The 20,250-nt window shown below is 42.4% G+C and overlaps 1 long non-coding RNA gene across 1 annotated transcript; it reads right to left on the reverse strand.

The window, feature by feature from the left end:
• Positions 1-360: 360 nt before the first annotated feature.
• On the reverse strand, positions 361-19,441 carry LOC307032543. Its single transcript, XR_013806296.1, has 3 exons — positions 19,354-19,441; positions 18,165-19,129; positions 361-1,256 (listed from the first exon to the last, which is right to left on the reverse strand). It is a non-coding gene; the product is annotated as an uncharacterized lncRNA (long non-coding RNA).
• Positions 19,442-20,250: the final 809 nt, after the last annotated feature.

Raw genomic sequence — 20,250 nt, forward strand, 5'->3', positions numbered from 1 at the left:
AACAGCCCCACCAAAAATATTTTCCACCAGCCGCCACTGTATCTGACCCTCCTTCCATCTCCAGGGTAACACATACAACAGAACAGATAAGTATTTCTTTCAGAAGTCCCCCCCCTCTCACTCCCCATGCTGCCACACTGTTTAAGATAAAGAGCCAATGCATTTTGAAAGAGTCCATCAACAAAAACAGTTTAAATTGCCTGTGCGTAACAACGTGTGCCATTTTGAAGGATTATGTGTGTGTGTGTGTGTGTGTGTGTGTGTGTGTGTGTGTGTGTGTGTGTGTGTGTGTGTGTGTGTGTGTGTGTGTGTGTGTGTGTGACTGCCAGTCTGCTTTCTATCTAATTGCATGGGTGGGTGGGCATAAGAATATGAACCTCAGAGCTTGAGAAAATGGTTTTATACGGGGTCCGGCAAAAAATATTTTATTCAAAAATATGAAAACACAGAGGAGCACTACATTTATCAAATGATGTTTTCAAATGACGTTTTTTTTATGTATGTTTGAAAGATTCAAAAACTCAGAGAAACACCCATTAAAAGTTATTTCTAAGTTGTGTTTACAATGACCTTGATAAAAATATACAAAGTGATTCCTGTGGAATGAATCAATAGAGCGATCACAAGTTTATCAGAATCCCTCAGATGATTTATCCTTACTTAAAGGTCCCATGTCATGCTTTTCCGGTTATTACCCGTCCCCTGGTGTGTTATGAAGGTTTTTATGCATGTTTTTATACTCTGTAGCGTCCAAATGGACCAATCCCGGACTTAACGTAACGGCTCACACACACACACTCAATCTTTTCTCAGCTGCAGCTCAGCCGATATCTCCTCCCTGAGACAGCAGGACGCAGCGAGGCTGTGAGTCTGTGTGTGAGCAGACACACAAACTCCCAGCCTGGCTGCGTGTGTGTGTGCTCGGGCTGGTTTCGGGCTGGGTTTCGCTGTGTCTCGCTGTCTCGCAGACGGCCACTGGGCTCACAGGGAGGGGGGGGGCAGGAGCTCCAACAAGGCATTTAGGACAGAGTGAATACACACACTATACAGAGATACTGTATGAGAAACCAATTTGAGTTTGGAAAATTGCACAATATAAATCTATTTTAGTATACCTCAACAATGAATTATGATCAGTAGAATAGAGATGGGTGAGTCCTGATTCATCCGGATCATTAACCCGGATCCTAGTAATGACTCGAGCTGGTCGTGACGAGTCTCCCCTCTCGATTAACCCGCGTCCTTTGAGTCCAAACCTGGTGACGTACAAATTAAAACTATAAATTGCGTCACTCGCTACTCTCCTTATAACATGTCGAATCACATTACAATGTACCCCACTCCATCTGCCTAGCCTTTAGCAAGTAGGATAGCTGCCAGAAGTTATCGTTTGGCTCAGGGGAAGCGGATCAGTGAAACTTCCTGCAGACTCGTGCAGACTAGTGTTAATTTCGTCAGCTACTTTTTTATTTAATTTTAGTCTTAGTCCTGTGTTAAATTTCCTTTTTAGTTTGAGTCATATTTAGTCACCTTCATCCTGTTTTTATTTAGTCAAGTTTTAGTCGGCTAAAAGTCTGAGCATTTTAGTCTACTTTTTGTCAATGAAAACTGTTGAGTCTTTTTTAGTCACCAGATTATGTAGAACATTTCTGTCAAACTAGTCAAAACCAATAATTTGTCATTTTAACCCAACTTATTTCACAATAAGATTATATTTTGTCCTTATGTTGTTTGTGTTGTCTTACCCCGGCTGATACTTCACTTCACTAAATCCACTGTTTTAATTGTTCCCTATATTGCCCCATGCCCTGTAAGGTGTCCTTGTTTGTTATGAAAGGCGCCCCCCAAAATAAATGTATTATTATTATTATTATTTGATGAAAAACACAGGTTGAATGATTAAGAATTGTTAGAAATTAAAATCAATATTTAATGATATAAGATAGTTTAAACATGCAGTAATTTTATAACTGTTTTATTGTAAAAATATTTCCGGTTCGCATTTGCCTGTGGTTAAAGTTTATTTTGAAAAGCTATTCCGGAAGAGATACCGGAAGTACCAACAGTAGGCTTGACTTCTGGCTTTAACAAAAACGCCATTACAGCCGTTACAATGCATTAAATAAAAAGCCATGAAAGAGAGTATGAGGAGAAAAGGCTTGTTTAGTTATGTATTGAATGAACAATGTCTGAATTCTCTGTTAGGCGCAATAACGGACATTGAAGACTGAGGAGGGCGGACCCCCTACGTCACCACAGCCGCCACTGAAGAGGAGGAGCCAAAAGATGAGATATATAGTTAGGTGACGGAGCGTTGTTCGCTCTCTTTTCCACGGCCCGGACTGCGAGAGGAAGCTGCAGTTAAATTACTGCGCCATTTAATTAAAGTACCCATTTGAACCTTTCTCAGACACTCCATTGTCTCTTACTTTTAAAGCTTCTCTCCTGGACGCGAGAATAACGAATACCAGATATAACAGAATGCAGCTTTGCAGAGAGTATCTGTTCAGGTTTGTGGTGTTTTTACCAGCTGTGTAGTGATGGCAAAATGAAGCTTTGAATAAAGCATCGAACCACTTGGACAATTGTGTCGGAAATAGTTTTATTTCTCGAAGCTTCAGCTACAGCGACCTCTCCTGGCGAAGTGCAAGGCTGCAGAGGGTTTAACGTATCTTTGCCTTGAAAAATATTCGATGCACACACACACACGACTGAATATCATGTTCTATTTGCAATTAAAGATTGATAATTGTGTGTATTGGGTTATTGAGAAGAGACAAGAGAATGCTGGAAAAAAATGTGGGCGGAGAGGGCCTTTTATCAGTTATTAAAGTATTAAAGTTGAAAAGCAATGATTCAAAGTACATCCATTCCGGGCTTTGAACCAGCTGCGCAGAGGACAAAGCCGCATTCTGGCCGCCGGCTCTATCCACTGGGCTATCTATTCCTTAAAATATTAAACTGTTTTTATATTACTGATAATTCTCTTTTTGTTCACAACTTCTCCACATTTCAAAGTGTTTCCCGAGCCAGAACGACCTATCTTTCTTCCTGGCTTGCTCTATAATGATACTACAATTCTAATGCAATACCAACAACAACTCAACAGCAACAACGGAAACTACGACAACAACCCACACATTGCGCATTGTTTAGAGCGGTCATAAAGTGTTGAAGCGCTCAAATTCGAAACTGTTTCAACCTGTCACCTGTAAGAATAGAGACGAGGCAGTGCATTGAATCGCGTGATTGGACCGCAAATCAGTCAAGTTATTCATTCAGGAAATGAAGCAGTTGCTGGTTCGGACGTCACATGTCACGTGATTTGAAGCAGTTGCTGCTTCTGACATCATATGTCACGTGATTTGAAGCAAGCTTCGAAGCACTGCTTCTATGGAATAGGAAGTCCAGGGTTGAAGCTCCGTTCGAAGCTTCAGTGTCAAACTGCCATCACTAGTGTTATTAATGCTTCCCTTCTGATAAAACAATGCATTCGCTTTTTTTCTCTGCCTCATTGTAGCGAAAATGGGCCCAAATATCACATTGTTTCTTTCTCCCAAGAAGTGGTGGCTTTAGACTTTTTCGTTGTCAGTCATTTTGACGGACAGGAACGTAACATTTCCGTCATAATCCATTATTACCCGCGAGTCTGTACACAACTCGTCAGTCACTCAATCTGACGGGAGGGGAGGGAGTATTCGGTTAACGCGACCACTGCTTCCAAGCCCTGTTGCTGCCATTTTATTTTCTGTTAAATAAAGTTAGTTAGACCATGAGTTAGACCCGAGTCTTCCTGACTGTTCACAGTGTGCCGCTGGCCCGGTGTAATTCAAATATACCGCCGCGTGCAGCACAGACACACAGCTGCTGCCCAGCCGCAGCACCGGAAATGGAACTGCTGGGAGAAAACCTGACTATCAGAGTTGTAACGTTATCTTTAATTTGTTTGTTTGTAGCCTTTATTTAACCAGAGATCAAAAGATCTCTTTTTCAAGGGTATTCTGCCCTTGCGTATGCATCACACTGCATAGCTTCACAGATAGCGAACAAAGACTCAGAAGACAGTTGTTGAGTTGACCATTTACTGAGGCTTGAAATTGTAAAACTGCAAGAATAAACAGAAAAAATACAACACAAGTTACGCAATTGAAATAATACATGTGCAACATAATGCAAATAGAGTGCAGTATAATCAACAGCCTATGCTAAGAATGAGCTATGTCCGTTAGCTTAGCAGCTAGTTAGCTTATCTAAAACATTGAAACCACACAATCAATTAAACCACATTTTTGAAACATAACTTGGCACACAGGTAAGTTTGTATACTTACAGACATATCTACTCCAAGGATTAAAACAAAATGATCTGTGGCATAGAACTGAGCTACGATGTGCTCTGCATGGCTTTGCTGTGTAAACTAAAACACAAGAAGGAGAGTCGCGCTATCTGGTGCCTTAAAGCTACAGTACCGAATTTTACACTATGGTGTCGGAACACTCCCCGCTTGGTAAACCTTTTTACCACTATTTACATCTCTTTACCCTTGGTATCAGTAACACCACATCGCTGATGGGCCTAAGGTACTCTTTTGCTGTCCTGTGACCTAAGGTCTTCACCATGACCTTTCGCACCTTTCCGTCCGAACTTGGAATGGCCTTTACTATCAGACCAAGAGACCAGTCATTACATTGTGCTTGAACGTCACCGTCCTGGAGATTAGGCCGCTCCTCGGTCCACTTCCTCCGAGGCTGAAGGGTTGCCAGATACTCCTGCTTCCACCGTTTCCAGAAGGAGTTCGCCAAGCTCTGAACCTGGCGCCACTGTACCTTACATAGGTGATCCAGTTCAAAGTCCCCCGGGGGTGTGGGTGTCACACTCGCCTTCTGGGTTAGAAGAGTAGCAGGTGAGAGTATCTCAGGAAAGTCTGTATCATAAGAGATGGGAACCAGAGGCCTGGCGTTCATGATGGCCATAACTTCAGCCATCAAAGTGACCATGACTTCATGGGTCAGTTTATCCTTATTCTTCAACAGCAGTGCATCAAGGACCCGTCGAGCCACACCAATCATCCTCTCCCAAGCTCCACCCATATGTGAAGAATGAGGTGCGTTAAATATCCATGTACAACCATGGTCTTGCAGATAGACCACACACTCCATGGACCAAAGACATCAAGCCCTACATGTGTAAAAGTTGGATCCATGGACAGTCTGTCAGCAGGCAGATCGGACATTTTCTGAACCTCAAACTTACCTCTCAATTTCCTGCAGATGACACATTTGAATATTATACTAGAAATGAGCCTCTTCCCTCCTACTATCCAGACACCGGCAGTGCGCAGTGCGCCCTCTGTTAAATGGCGACCTTGGTTAGCTGCTTGATCATGATAGTGTCGGACTAAGAGAGTGGCAACTTGATGACTGGCTGGCAGGATGAGTTAATGTTTCTCTTGGTCTTCCAATTGGGCTTTATGGATGCGACTCTCAACTCTCAGCAAACCATCCTTGTCAAGAAATGGATCCAGTTTCACAAGAGAGCTGTGGCTATGAACATTAATGCCCTGAGTTGCGCAGTCCACCTCGTTCTTGTAAACATCCTGCTGCACTGCCTTCAAGATGATTGTTTTGGCCTGAGAGAGCTCTGAGGTGTGTGACTGTTTCCAGTGATGCCATCCATTGCACTCTACAGTGTGAGACTTGCTGGAATAGGACTTGGTTACATGAATGAGTGTTGCCATACCTCTTACTAGAGCCTTCCAAGTAGAGAAATGTTTGAACCGTTGTGATCCAAGGCTCTGCTCTGTGACCTTGGTTGCAAGAGAGAGAACTTGAGGATACATTTCTTAAGTTTTCACATTAAGCCACTGTTCTGGGTTAGTACTGTTCCTTATGCGAGCTACTCTGTTAGCTACATAGGTGTAGAACTGCCTTGAATTGTTGTAGATGTAGCCAAGAACAACGCGACTGTCCGTGAAGAACCTGACTGCCTTCAACTCCAAGTCAATCTCAGATTTGATTAGTTCTGCCAGTTCAACCGCCAAGACTACCCCACACAGTTCCAGGCGAGGTATGGTGTGCAATGGGTAAGGAGCTAGCTTGGATTTGCCCATCACAAAGTCTACATGCCATTTCCCATCAGAGTCAAGAACACGTAGGTATGCTACGGCAGCAATTGCCCTTGTAGAAGCGTCTGAGAAAACACAAAGTTCTGTTTGTTTGCAAAATGACATTGAGACCGGGGTATATGGTCTTGGTACTTGAATCTGTTCCAGCTCAGTTAAGGAGTCAGTCCAAGCTTTCCACTGAGCTTCCTTCTCTGGTGGGAGTGGGACGTCCCACTCGTACTGCTCTGAAGAAAGTTCTCTTACCAACGCCTTGCCTTGCACAGTGATGGGAGATGCAAATCCCAGGGGATCAAAGAGACTGTTCACAGTGGACAGTATGCCTCGACGAGTGAACGGTTTAATGTCCTGTGAAACTTTAAAGGTGAAACTGTCATTATTGAGTTCCCAGCTTATGCCCAGACTCCGTTGGAGAGGCAAAGGGTCGGCTCCCAAATCCAGATCTTTAAAATCGCTTGTTCGTTCTTCAAGAGGAAAGGCCTCCATGACACTGGCACTGTTTGAAGCTATTTTGCGAAGCCTCAAATTGGACTCAGCCAGAAGGCTCTTGGTTCGCTGTAGCAGATCAATGGCTTCATCTTCTTTTGACACTGAAATTAGTCCATCATCGACATAAAAGTTCTTGAATACAAACTCCTTTGAGTCTGTGCCATGTTCAGTTTCCCCTTGCTCTGCAGCCTTTCTCAGCCCGTAAGTTGCTACTGCTGGTGATGGACTGTTCCCAAACACGTGAACTGTCATCCAGTAGTCAACAATCTCCTTATCTGGGTCGTTGTCTCTGTGCCACAAAAACCGCAGGAAGTTGCGATGGTCCTGTCTGACCTTGAAACAATAGAACATCTGTTCTACGTCAGCTGTGACGGCTATTTTCTCCCTTCTGAATCTCAGTAGGACCCCAATTAGAGCGTTGTTGAGGTTGGGTCCACTGAGGAGAACGTCTTTCAATGACACTCCTTTGTACTGAGAGCTGGAATAAAAAAACACTCTTATTTTCCCTGGTTTTTTCCGGGTGGTAAATACCGAATGTAGGCAAATACCAGCACTCTTGTCCATGCTGCAGTTGTGGAGCTGGCTCGGCTTGGCGGTTGTCAATGACCTTCTGCATGAAGTCAAAGAAATGCTCTTTTATGTCTGGTCTCTTTCTGAATGAGCGCTGGAGAGAGGAGAGACGCTGCAAGGCATGTTCCCTGTTATTAGGAAGGGGCTTGCGGGGGAAGCGAAAGGGCAGTGGTGCCACCCAGTGGTTTTCATCATCCATATACACTTTCGTTTTCCATGATTCGGAGAAAGATCTTGTCATCCACAGACAGGGCTGATTTGTCGTCATCAGGTGTTTTTCGAAACACACTTTCTCCTATACAATCTAAACTTCCATTAAAGACGTTTTCCAGGCTGTGAGATGGGGCTGAAAGATGATGCTTGGCTGGACCATTTAACCTCTCCTTCACCTGAATGCTGTTCATGCACGGCTTAAGAAAGGATGGGCGTCCATTTTGAAGGACATGGGTCTTGTAGACGTTGACATGGTTTGAATTGTGAGTCCCATCCAGGCATATTTCTCCAACTACAGATGTAGCACTCCAGATAGGACTCACATGGGTGTGTCCCAGTCAAAAGCCCAGCGGATCCCAGTGGCTGGGGGTGTTGCCAAATTGCTAGAGGGCGTTGCCAAATTTCCCCATTTTTTCAATTACAGGATTTAACCATGAGATGGCGCTTCATTCACAAATACACAAAGACAACTAGGTGTTGTAGAACTTATTCTGTTTGCAATGTTTGCAGCTCTGCAGTTGTGTTTGCTGAATACTGTAGCATTTAATCACTTATTTGTTATGGTTTTCACAGGCTACTATAATGAAAAAACATCAATATTTTAGATCAAATAAAGTATATAGTTTGCTTTATGCAGTATATTTGTTGGGGTGTTTTTACACAGTACAGTAGATTGAAGTAAATCAATGTATACATTAAGATAAGATAAGATGGACCTTTATTAATCCCCGTGGGGAAATTCAGTAGTTCAAACAGCAACAGGGTAAGAGTGAAAAACAGGATAGCACAGATTCACAGATTAATAAAATCAAAAATAAGATGAGCGATAAAAATAATAATAATGAGAAACTATGAAATAAGAAATGAATAAAACTAAAATATAATTATCATATCATATATTATAATGTATTGTATTATTAAGTAATATCATACATTAACCCCATTATAGCAGATGCCACATTGAATGGATGAACACATTTATGCATCAATAATTACAACAGAGTATTTCTAAATACAAGTTGTAAAAATACAATATGTATTTAAAATCAATAACATAATGATTAATTTCAGATGATAATACTTTTCAGGGTTAGGTCCGGTCTGACAGCGCTTAGCTCTCTGCTGAAGATCACTGCTGCTCTAAACAAAGTCAAAAATCCTACATCCAAACGGAATAAATATAATTAATTATTATTAATACGTTAAGTCTTGTTCATTGTTTTTCACTTTTATTAAATATTTGATATTTCCGGAACAGACCCTTTCATACCGGCAATGCGCGATAGAAACAACAGAAAGTGCGACAGTTTAAAGAGCCTGTGACAGCATCCCAACAACTGTTGTGCAATGAAATATTGGGCTACTAGTCATCTCGAACCGTCAGTTTAAAAAAGAAGGTGCGATACCGTTCCGATAAATATCAATAATTTCGAACATTGCGGGGAAATTCCTTCGACTCATTTTGAAGTTTTGGGGGAAGCCGGAAGTGACGTCAATGCGGGAACTCTTCACTGTGCGGCGAGAGAGCCAAACACGGACAAAGTGTGTTGTCATGCGTAGAAATGGTGAATTACTGAGTTTAGGCACGTTAATAACGTTTTAATGAAGTTGACTACAGTATATTCATATTTGTCAGTGCTTTCATGTCAATTCGGGGAACATAAACATAAATGATCGTAGAGAAGATGATGATTAAATTAGGATTACAAATCGGGAGTGAGAGCTGCTGAATTTCCTCCCGTAGGATGTGATATAAAAACAAATCGATTATTTTTGTAGTTGTAAACTCAAATGAATGAAACTACATTTATTAGTGCTTTCATGTCAATTCGGCGAACATATGATACATTAAATGATCGTGAGGATGATGATTTAAAAATTGTTTGTTTGAGCCGGTCTGCATTTCCTGATCAGAAAACAAACCAATGCTTTTTGTAGTTGTAGTACACCAACATGGATTAAACGTGTGGTTTTCTTTACCACAATGTTGGGGAAATTAATGGATAAAATGCATGGATTATTATTATTATTATTATTCCCACTCCGGGACACTAGGTCCACCATTCCCCCAGCAGTGAGGCTCCCCCCGTTGACAGTTTACGTGGGCTGGGCTGGGTGCAGTGGCGGACTGGCCATCTTGTCTGTCAAAATGCATCTTACGTTTCTAACTTGCAATATCATTATTTCCGCTCTTTTCACTCCAGAAGAGCGATCTCCCTGTGTCTCTCTGTGTGCAGGGGGCGGGGCCTAACAGACATGCTGCAGCGAACACAGACCTACAGACTGGGGGTTGGGAGATCACAGGAGGGGTGGGGGGGGGAACTGTGGAATGTGAGCATCCCCCTTGGGAGACTTACTCCACACATTCCGATGGCCATTTAGCTTTAAACAAAGAGTTTGCAACATGGGGGGTGGGGGCTTCTCAAAAGAGAACATGCAGATATAATTCACTCTCTCGACTCGCTGGTATCTCGAGCTGAGCGCTCATTGGTGGTTTGTACTCGCTGCTGATGAAACTCTCCATTGGCTCGGCAAAAGTTTGTTGTTGTTTTTTGTCAGTTTTACGTCGCCACTTCCATTCACATTTTTCATCATTGTTCCACAATGTTTATCATGAAATTAATATCCATATATTTTATACTATACTAGATGCCAACCCTACCGATTTGGACGGTAGTCTACCGCTTTTGACATGTTTCTACCGCCTACCGACTTAGCTGGCTTTCCCTACCAATTTTCAATCTTCCCAAACTATAACAAATAAAAATGATACTCCATAGACACTGGACTCGACTTTTGGTGGACATCGTTTGCAGCGTGATCGCATCATACAAACAGTAGTCCTCTGTGTTTCTGAAAGAGAAACAACATGCAGACCGGGGGTAACACTGCGAGAAAGGCAGCGTTACCCCCGACGAGGCATTTGAGTCCTGCAGGATTTCCCCGTTAATATCAGTGTCTCGAAAACACATGTTGGCGACTGAAAGACATCCATTGTTTGGTCTTTTCCGGAAGCATCCTACAGTGTCTCAACTGAAAGAGGACCACAAACACACACAAAAGATAATGCAATTTTGAGATTTGGGGATATTTATCTCCCATTCTTTCACTTTTTCTGAGATTTTCAACACCAAACATGTCGTTAATGTGTTTAGTGAACTACAGCAATCTGAAAGCCTGTACATTATTTATATCACACTTTATCAGTATAAAAATGCAGGAAATGACTTTTTTAATGCAGTATTTTCTGATTTATGGCACAACACAAAGATATTTCGCACTGTGCAAACCTTTGACTCTAATATGTCAACAACATGAAACAAGAATATGAACCTGGCTTGTTTATCCAATGTTCACACAAGAGTTCTACATCCTGACACATCCTTCATCTACACTGTCTCAACTGAAAGAGGACCAGAAACACATTAAAAATATAATAAAATGTGGAGACTTTGGGATATTTATCTCCCATTCTTTTACTTTTCGGGCATTTTACAGACCAGACATGTCGTTGATGTCACTGTTTACCAAACTACCACTTTTTCTGAAAAATGCATAAAATTATGCAATATATGTTAAATACATGGTTTATACATGTGATTACTGGGGTTCCATTTCTTCTGATTACCTAATTTTGGCATGCACATTTGCCACGCGCAAACCTACCTCTTTTGGATTTGGAAAGGTTGGCATGTATGCTATACTTGCACTGCTTACCGTTTTCATACTTTATATATCTTAGCATATTCATACACACTGTTAATACTGCTCACAGGCTGCTGTGTATATCTAGTGTATTCATACCCCTCACTGTTTATTCATCATTCAATTAATTCTATATTTTATTCTGTAGATCGTGTACATTACTTTTCACTTAACTGCTTGTTGCACCGTTAGAAGCTAAACTGCATTTCGTTGTCTCAGTACCTGTAATCTGTGCAATAACAATAAAGCAGGCGTCTTTATTGTGGCCTCAACAATCAAATTCTAAGTAGTGCAATATGAAATAAAAACAACTACACTCTTTTGGCACTGTTGTGGTGCCGAGAGATGGGAGTCGGAGGCGGGGCTTTTAGACTTTTATTTAGCATCTGAAAACCATTGAAAACAACTTCATGCCTGGGAAGCAAAGACCGGCGGAAACAGGAAGTCCGGTTCACTAAAATGTCCGTGCAGAACAATACCCCAACCCATAGATCCGTGGGTGAATAATGTCAATCACCACAGTGTACACATTAACAAGAACTACACTATTTTGGCAGTGTAACAATTAAACAAGAACTACACTCTTTTGGCAGTAAGAATTAGATAAATAATAAACGGTCAGACTGACACTGAAGGCAAACAAACTATTTTCAGCAATCAATCTGTTTAGTTGACTCTGGGTGACGTGTGGCGATTTAAAAAAAAAGCTTTTTCTGGCTGTTTAAATGGTGTTGCTCCATCTGGGTCACTGCCGGTGGTTGAGACGGTGGGGTCTTTGGCGACTTCAGGAGATCGGCATTGCTGTTATTCGATGTGGACAATGCTTTCTGTCTTGCACAGTTTACATTTGACCGTAATATTTTGTGCGTCCTTTATCCCCACATATTGAAAATAGTGGTTATATCTCCAAGTTTTAAATGCGGTGCTGCTCTCGCTGATACTTGCATCTGCCATAGTGTGTGTATGCTGGTGGTGGGCGTTGCCGTGTATGTGTGTGTGTTAGCTAAACTTGCCACCCGTTCCTTGAAATACGTATTTGTTACGTAATTGGGAATTAAATGTTGCGTTCCGTATTGAACCAATACGGAACGCAGTTTGTCCCGTATTTTCACAATCTGTCCCATGCACGTCTGTCACACACACACGTGAACACTGAACTAACAATAATGAACAAAATAAAGGACAGGAAATATTAAAAACAGCAAAATATGTTGGCGGGAGGTGCGCAAGACCTTCCGCGGACTCTCCTCTCTGCTCTGCCTCTGTGCCAAATCCTGTCTGTCTGCCTGTCAGCCCGGCCCGGCCCCTTTGCGCTGCCTGTCGTCGTTACGCTCGCTACGTTATGTCATTACGCCGCTCTGTCGCGGCGTGATTTTTAAAAACAAATGCAAGATGTCTTCAGATACGCCACCTCGTCCTCAAAAGAGGAAACACCGACAACAGAAATACAGACGAGAATGGGAAGAGGCAAACCAGTGGCTTGATAGGGTCCCTGAAGATGACTACAAGGCAAATTGCAAAGCATGTCGCAGAACATTTTCAGTGTCGCACGGTGGGCTGTCTGATGTCAAACAGCACGCAGCCGGGGATCTCCACTCAAGAAATATCAGAACACAAAGGAGCCAAGCACCAGTGTCACAGTTCTTCATAGCTGAAACATCTCCTGAGATTGATTCGGTATGATATGGGACCAGGGGTGGGTAGAGACTCTACCCACCCCTGGTCCCATATCATACCGATATGATTTTAAAGTCTATTAAATAAACGTGTATTTAATATTATCAATATAGAATGAAATGTAACCATAAAGAACATCTCTGATTCAGAATCAAAACTCTTATGTTGTTATGCTAATGCTGCTCATTTGAAATTATTCCTAATAGATTAACAGCAAATAAATACTGTGAATAAATAGGCCTACTGTGAATAAATACGATTGATTGATTGATTGATAAATAAAATAAATAGTGACAACAATATGAAAGTAATAATCTGACATCATCCCATTCCCCCCTCTAGATTACTGCAGCTGAGGTGACACAGGTATACCACACAGTAAAACATAACCTCAGCTACAACAGTGCTGACTGTGGACACAAGCTCAATCAAAAGACTCTATCTGATTCCAAAATGGTGAAGAAGATGACTTTGGGGAGAACAAAGCAAGAGGCACTGGTGAAAGACGTCCTGGCCCCGAAGGCAGTGGGTGATGTTCTCAAGATCTTAACATCACCACCCCTCCCATTCTCCATACAGACCGATGCTTCCAATAAAGGGAACAGGAAGATGTTTCCCCTTGCTGTCCAGTACTTCACTCCAGAGTCTGGTGTCACCAACAAAATGCTGGACTTCATAGAGAATCCAGATGAGTCAGCTGCTGGGATTGTAGCTCTCCTGGAACAATCCCTTGAGAAATTTGGCTTGTCAATGGATCAAGTGACTGCATTCAGTGCTGACAACACAAATGTCAATTATGGTATTCACAACTCTGTTTTCACCAACCTGAAGAGAAAACAAAACGATCTGCTGCGAGGAAACTGCCATGCCCACATAGTGCACAACACAGTGAAGCACGCCCTTGACAAGCTTACTGTAGATGTGGAGAATGTTGTGCTGAAGGTCTATGGCCACTTCTCCATTTCAGCAAAAAGAAGAGAGTCACTCAAAGAATTTTGTGAGTTTTGTGACGTTGAATTCCAAGAGATCCTACGACATGTGACAACCAGGTGGCTCTCCCTCAATCCAGCCATCCATCGGCTGATGCAGACCTGGACTGCACTGAAGTCGTACTTCATCAGTCTAGGAGACGAGTGTCCCAAGCAAGTGCAAGCTTTGTTAAAGCTCAACAGAGACTCAACTGTGGAAGATGAAGACATTGTGGAGATTTACCTTCTTTTCTGCAACAATATACTCTCCCTCTTTGAGGAAGTAGTAAAGAGCCTGGAGAGCAATAGAACCACCTGTGTTGAGTTGTATTCCATCATGGATGAATTCAGGCAAAAGCTCATACAGAGACAAGACGACCAGTTCTATGGGTACCTAACAAGGCAAAAGCTGCAGCGCCTCCTCCCTCATGACGCACACATGGCAAGGGCCGAATTCACTGCATTCCTCAATACAGCCATTTCATATGTTGAGAAATGGTTCGACTTCTCCGAAGAGAACTGGCTCTTCTCACTGCAGCCTCTCTTACTCCAACATGGCAACCTGACCTTTAATCAAATTGAGAAGGTGGCTACCAAACTCAACCTCATCAATAAATTGAAGATGAATGAGCTTTACGATGAGTGCACCACAGCCAATACAATCCTGAGGAGGCTCAGAGAAGAATATTCTGATGCATGGAAGTCCAAGGGTGTGGCTGCGAGGTGGATGGCTGTGTTTAAAGAAGTGGATGTGCCCAACATGCTCTCCATCATGAGACACATCCTGAGCATCCCAGCATCCACTGGATACGTGGAAAGGATCTTCTCCAGAATGACCAACAAGTGGAGTGACTGCAGGAGCAGGTGCTCAGTGGAGCTCATCAGGAGTGAGCTCCTCATTACTCTGAACTTTGAGCAGACCTGTCCAGAGTTCCACACCACAGCTCTGAAAGACAAGGAGCTGCTCAGTGCTGCAAGAAGTAACAAGAAGTACTCCTGGAAGAAGAAGTGAGGAAGAGAGGGGACTGTTTAAACCTGTTCTATCAAAAAAAAGGACATAAAGGAGTTGAGGGAAGCTATGCACTTTATTTTTTATCTGTTTATTAGTTTTATGTTATGCACTTTCTTTAGGCGTATCTTGACTCCACTGGTGGCTCCCAGTTATGAAGCAGAGGGTATGCGGCCAGGTTCAGACTTGGCTCAGGGAGTGATGTTATCAATCTTTTCATTTGTCATTTTGTTCAATCAGATAATCATAACAGGTTCACAAAAGTGTTTCATTTTAAGATGATTCGTAAAAGAGTCCTCAGGCAGGCTTTGTTACAGCTGTTACAGCACTTTATATGCATATAATACAGACTAGCATATGCTCAAGTTCAGCCTAGGTCAGTCTAATCACCCGTAACAAGTTTACAAGTGTGTTTCATTTCATTGTTTTCTGCCTTAAGTTTAATTGTTCCCAAATGTTACACTTAAAGCACATTCTATTGTAGCTTATTTAATTTAGGTGCTGTTCTGTTTCAGTTAACGTGCCCTATGCAGGCAGGCTTTGTTTAATTTACTATGGCTATGCTCAGGTTCAAATGTTACACTTAAAGCACATTCTATTGTAGCTTATTTAATTTAGGTGCTGTTCTCAGGTTCAGGCTAGTTCAGCCTATGCACAGTATGTATTTAAACATACAAGTTTACAAGTTCATTGCTAATAAAGCACTTTAAACTAAGTATGACTACAGTAAATGCTTTCTTGACTACCCCTTCCTTACTGACCACCAAGTGACCCCAGGGCCCAGAGGCTATTATGGTATGTGAAATTATGTCAATTATTTAAATCAAAGCATTTTGGTTCATATAAAAAATAGATATATTTCTATGCATTTCAGGAGTTTCGGACACCCGCGCGGCGTGAGGGGTGTTCCTTATTTCTATTTCTGAAAGGTGGCAACCCTAGTGTTAGCCTTAGCAAGCGTTTGTGTGTCTGTGTATTTTCCCCATAAGGCAAGACCCGCCCAACTCTGTGTCTGATTGGCTTACCCTGAAATGTTACCCCGCGTTAACCAATCATCACTCCTCTCTGGTCACTTTCACTTTTCCATGGTACTGTGAGAGGACATCGCTGTATTCGCCTGTAAATTACATCCGCAGGGAGATTCGGTTCAGTTGGATCACATAATGTAACGCAGTAACGCACCCATTTAAATCACAGTAACTAAGGCGTTACTGAATGGGAATAGTTAACGAGTAACGTTATTAGTTACCGCAAAAGGTAGTTGTGTGCGTTAGTTTGTAACACATTAGTCCCAACACTGGTAAACACACACCTGATCACCTGAGAGCTGCCGTTTCATTCAGACTGTTTAAAAAAAAACAACGGTCTGATTTTAACAACTCAATGTGTGATTGTTATAGCAGTAATATTAGACACTAATAATACAGTAAACTATTAACACTGTACATATTATTGTTTGCCCATGGGATTAGGATTATGGGTAGTGAGAGCCGTGCTGCATTTTCCTCCGGTCAGATGTGATATAAAAACAAAGCGATTATTTTTGTTATTGCAAACTCACGTGGATTAAACTACATGTATTAGTGCATTCATTTCAATTCGCAAACATATGATACATTAAATGATCGTGAGGATGATGATTGAAAATCGTTTGTTTGAGCCGGGCTGCATTTCCTGATGAAAAAACATATCGATGGTTTTGTACTTACACCTACGTGAATTAAACAACATTATTTTGTTAAATAAAAACATGCTATTGTTTTATAAATGAATACATGTCTATTATTTAGCACAGAATATGATCCTATCCGTGACATATGGATCTGAACAAATATCCGCTATATCAGACACCTGTAGATCTATCAGCTGTTTATTTCACATGAGTTCCAGTGTGGCAGCTTTTCACGGCTCCCCATGGTGGATCCATGATCCATTGCAGCTGGTTTCATTAAAATTACATTTATTTATCAAGGGGGCGTATCAAGTCCTGCGGGGGGTTTTTCCTTTTCAGCAGGGGCCCACCCCGTGCAGATCACGGACCCGCACGGGTAGGCGTCTGAAATGAAACGCTACATCTGTATGTCCCAGCCAAGGTCAAGGCGCTGGGCGTAGGGTGAGTCGTGAGGCCCGTTACACTGTTCACGCAACTTATGTAGACGCAGAATGTCTCTTCCGAGCAGAAGGAGAATAGGAGCATTGGTGTCGAGGGGAGGAATCTTGTCAGTCACTTGCCTGAGGTGTGGAAAATACTGTGTGATCTCCAGAGTGGGAATCTCTGACCTGTCGTCAGGCAAGTTGTTACATTCCAACAGAGGAGGGAGTGCTGCTTTAGTTTTCCCATCAAGTGACTCCACTATAATGTTGCATGCTTTTCTTCCTGCTGTCTCCACTCCAGCCAAACAGATTGAAGAATTGTGATTTTGCTAACGACCGATTACTTTGATCATCCAGCACTGCATACACTCTGTGTGATTTGTTGGGATAATCAGCCTGGTACACATTCACCAAGCAGATTTTCAAGCATGATCTGGGCTTGGGAGCACCACAGCAGATTTCTGTACAAATGGAAGTTACTTCAGGTGGCCTTTGTCCTCCAGACTCGCCGCTTTGCTCATTCTCAGTTCTGAACATACCAAACGACCAAGGAGCTGGACCAGGATGCATGGCTGAGGTATGTTTGTCACTTTCACACTCCTTGCATTTAAGTGTTGCCTCGCAATCTTTGGCAATATGCTTTGTGGATTCACAACATCGAAAGCAGATGGATTTCTCCTTTAAATAGGTTATTCTCTCATCAAGGTGTCTTCCTCGAAACCAACGGCATTTTGACAGTGGATGAGGCTTGTTATGCACTGGGCATTGTTTGTCTGGTTCCTCTGTCTTGATAGCTGAGCTAGACTGTGAGGCAGAAGCAGTCACTTCAGTTTTCCTAACTAAAACAGCTGTTCTCGGAGTGTATTTAGGTGTTCTATCCGCTCTAATGTCACTTTGGGAAGAGGACAGACTGAATGCAAAACGTGGATCATTTCTGACCTTTGCCTGAGCACATACAAATTTCACAAAGAAGCTGAAAGGTGGGAAAGGCACAAGATAATCTTCCTTATACCTGGAACCTTGCGTTACCCAGCGCTCTCGTAGACTGTAAGGAAGCTTTTCCACTATTGGATTAACACCTCTGGCAGTGTCCAAATATGCTAGGCCAGGCAGGAATCCACCAGATTTAGCGGCATCTATCTCCAGTAACAAGTCACCTAGCTCTCTGAGCTGGTGGATGTCTTTGTTTGAGGTGGTTGGAAATGTCTCTATTCGTATTAGAAAGGCATTTTCGATCACCTCTGGGCATCCATAACATTGCTCTAAGCGCCGCCATATCATACTGACACCTGCTGTGGGGTTATGAACGTGCACTGACCTTATCCGCTTTGCATGTGCTGCTGACTCCGGTCCAAGCCATTTGACAAGGAGGTTGAGCTCTTCGTGGTCAGACAGATACAGCTCCCTTGTAACTGCTTGGAATGATGATTTCCATGCCCAGTAATTTTCTGGACGATCATCAAAGGCAAGGAGCCCAGAACTCACCATCTCTTTTCTCATGAGATACTGAGCAAGATCAGGAGTATGAGGAGTTGGAGCTGAGTAGTTATTTGGAACGAATGCTGGAGAGACAGGAAGTGATGCATAGTGTAGGTCCTCAGTGGGTTTGTGCTCATCTGCACCCTTGTGTGGCCAATGTCTGCCCTGCTGTCCGTTATTGTGAGAAGTGAATTTCTGTGTTTCCACGTTTTGAAACTGTTGGTGAGTGTTTTGTAAAAATGAATGTTTAGCAATGTATTCTGTTGTGCATCTTGCTGGATCCTCCTGAGCTACATTCTGTAACTCACCAAGATGTCCTTCTTCCAAATCTGCTGCAGCTGCTTCAAATATGGCTGCCTCTTTAGATGCGGCCACAGCTGTACTTTCCAGCTTCAAAACATAAAGGTTTGCCTCCACCTCTGCTTTCTGCCTCATCATGGCTGCCTCCCTTTCTGCGAAGGATACCTTTATTTTTGCTGCTTCGGCTTTAGCTCTTGCCCTTGTCGCTGCAGCACTGGCAGATGACTTGCTTGACCTTGTTGATGACCTGTGACTTGAGGCCCGGGACCTGATCTCCGGAGTTCTTCTTCCTGGCCATTCATCTTACTGCTGTCTGATGAGTCTTTAGGTTGAAGTGGTAGCGTGCTGATCACAGAATTATTTTGCTGCCTTTCCAGCTGAGTAGTGTCTTTTTACTATTCTGCCCTTGCGTATGCATCGCACTGCATAGATTCACAGATAGCGAACAAAGACTCAGAAGAAAGTTGTTGAGTTGACCATTTACTGAGGCTTGAAATTGTAAAACTGCAAGAATAAACAGAAAAATACAACACAAGTTACGCAATTGAAATAATACATGTGCAACATAATGCAAATAGAGTGCAGTATAATCAACAGCCTATGCTAATAATGAGCTATGTCCGTTAGCTTAGCAGCTAGTTAGCTTATCTAAAACATTGAAACCACACAATCAATTAAACCACATTTTTGAAACATAACTTGGCACACAGGTAAGTTTGTATACTTACAGACAGATCTACTCCAAGGATTAAAACAAAATGATCTGTGGCATAGAACTGAGCTACGATGTGCTCTGCATGGCTTTGCTGTGTAAACTAAAACACAAGAAGGAGAGTCGCGCTATCTGGTGCCTTAAAGCTACAGTACCGAATTTTACACTATGGTGTCAGAACAAAGGGTGACCTGCAGGACATTAGTTACACATGTACCATAAAAACAACAGAACAACAATAAGGATGACATACATACAACATAATGTACAGGGTACAGTTTACAAACTCTATTTACAGTGACAGGAACCATGAGTATCAAACAGCATGTCACCCAGCCGAGTTTAAAAATGATGCAGGGGAACCAAAGTGCTCAGTTTTAAACATGTTTGCAGACTGTTCCAATTTAGTGGAGCTGCACAACTAAAAGCTTTCTTCCCTAAGACAGTCCTAGCACTTGGCACATTCAATAAAACAACATCATGAGATCTCAGGCAATAAGCACTTTCAATTCGTCGAGAGATCAGAGAGCAGATATAAAAAGGTAGTTTACCCAACATGGCTTTGTAAATGAACATGTACCAATGACTGAGCCTCCGTACAGTTAGTGAAGGCAGACCTGCCTTGGCATACAGGATACAGAGATGAGTAAGTGCTTTACAGTTAGTAACAAATCTCAGAGCACTGTGATAGGCAGCATCTAACTTTTCCAGGCAATGGGCAGGTGCATTCATATCATGGGCGCGGGAAGGGGGGTGCTGAGGGCGCTGCAGCACCCCCTAGCGGCAGGCAGGGGGTGCGGAGCTCCCCTGTCTGAATTATTATTTGACGGTTATTGCTGCTCCCGCTGTGCATAATCTGTGTAATATGTAGCCAATAAATTCCACATTGTTGGTAACATAATATTTTGGCCTG

The sequence above is a fragment of the Notothenia rossii genome, assembly GCF_949606895.1.
Source record: "Notothenia rossii genome assembly, chromosome: 3".
Lineage (NCBI taxonomy): Eukaryota > Metazoa > Chordata > Actinopteri > Perciformes > Nototheniidae > Notothenia > Notothenia rossii.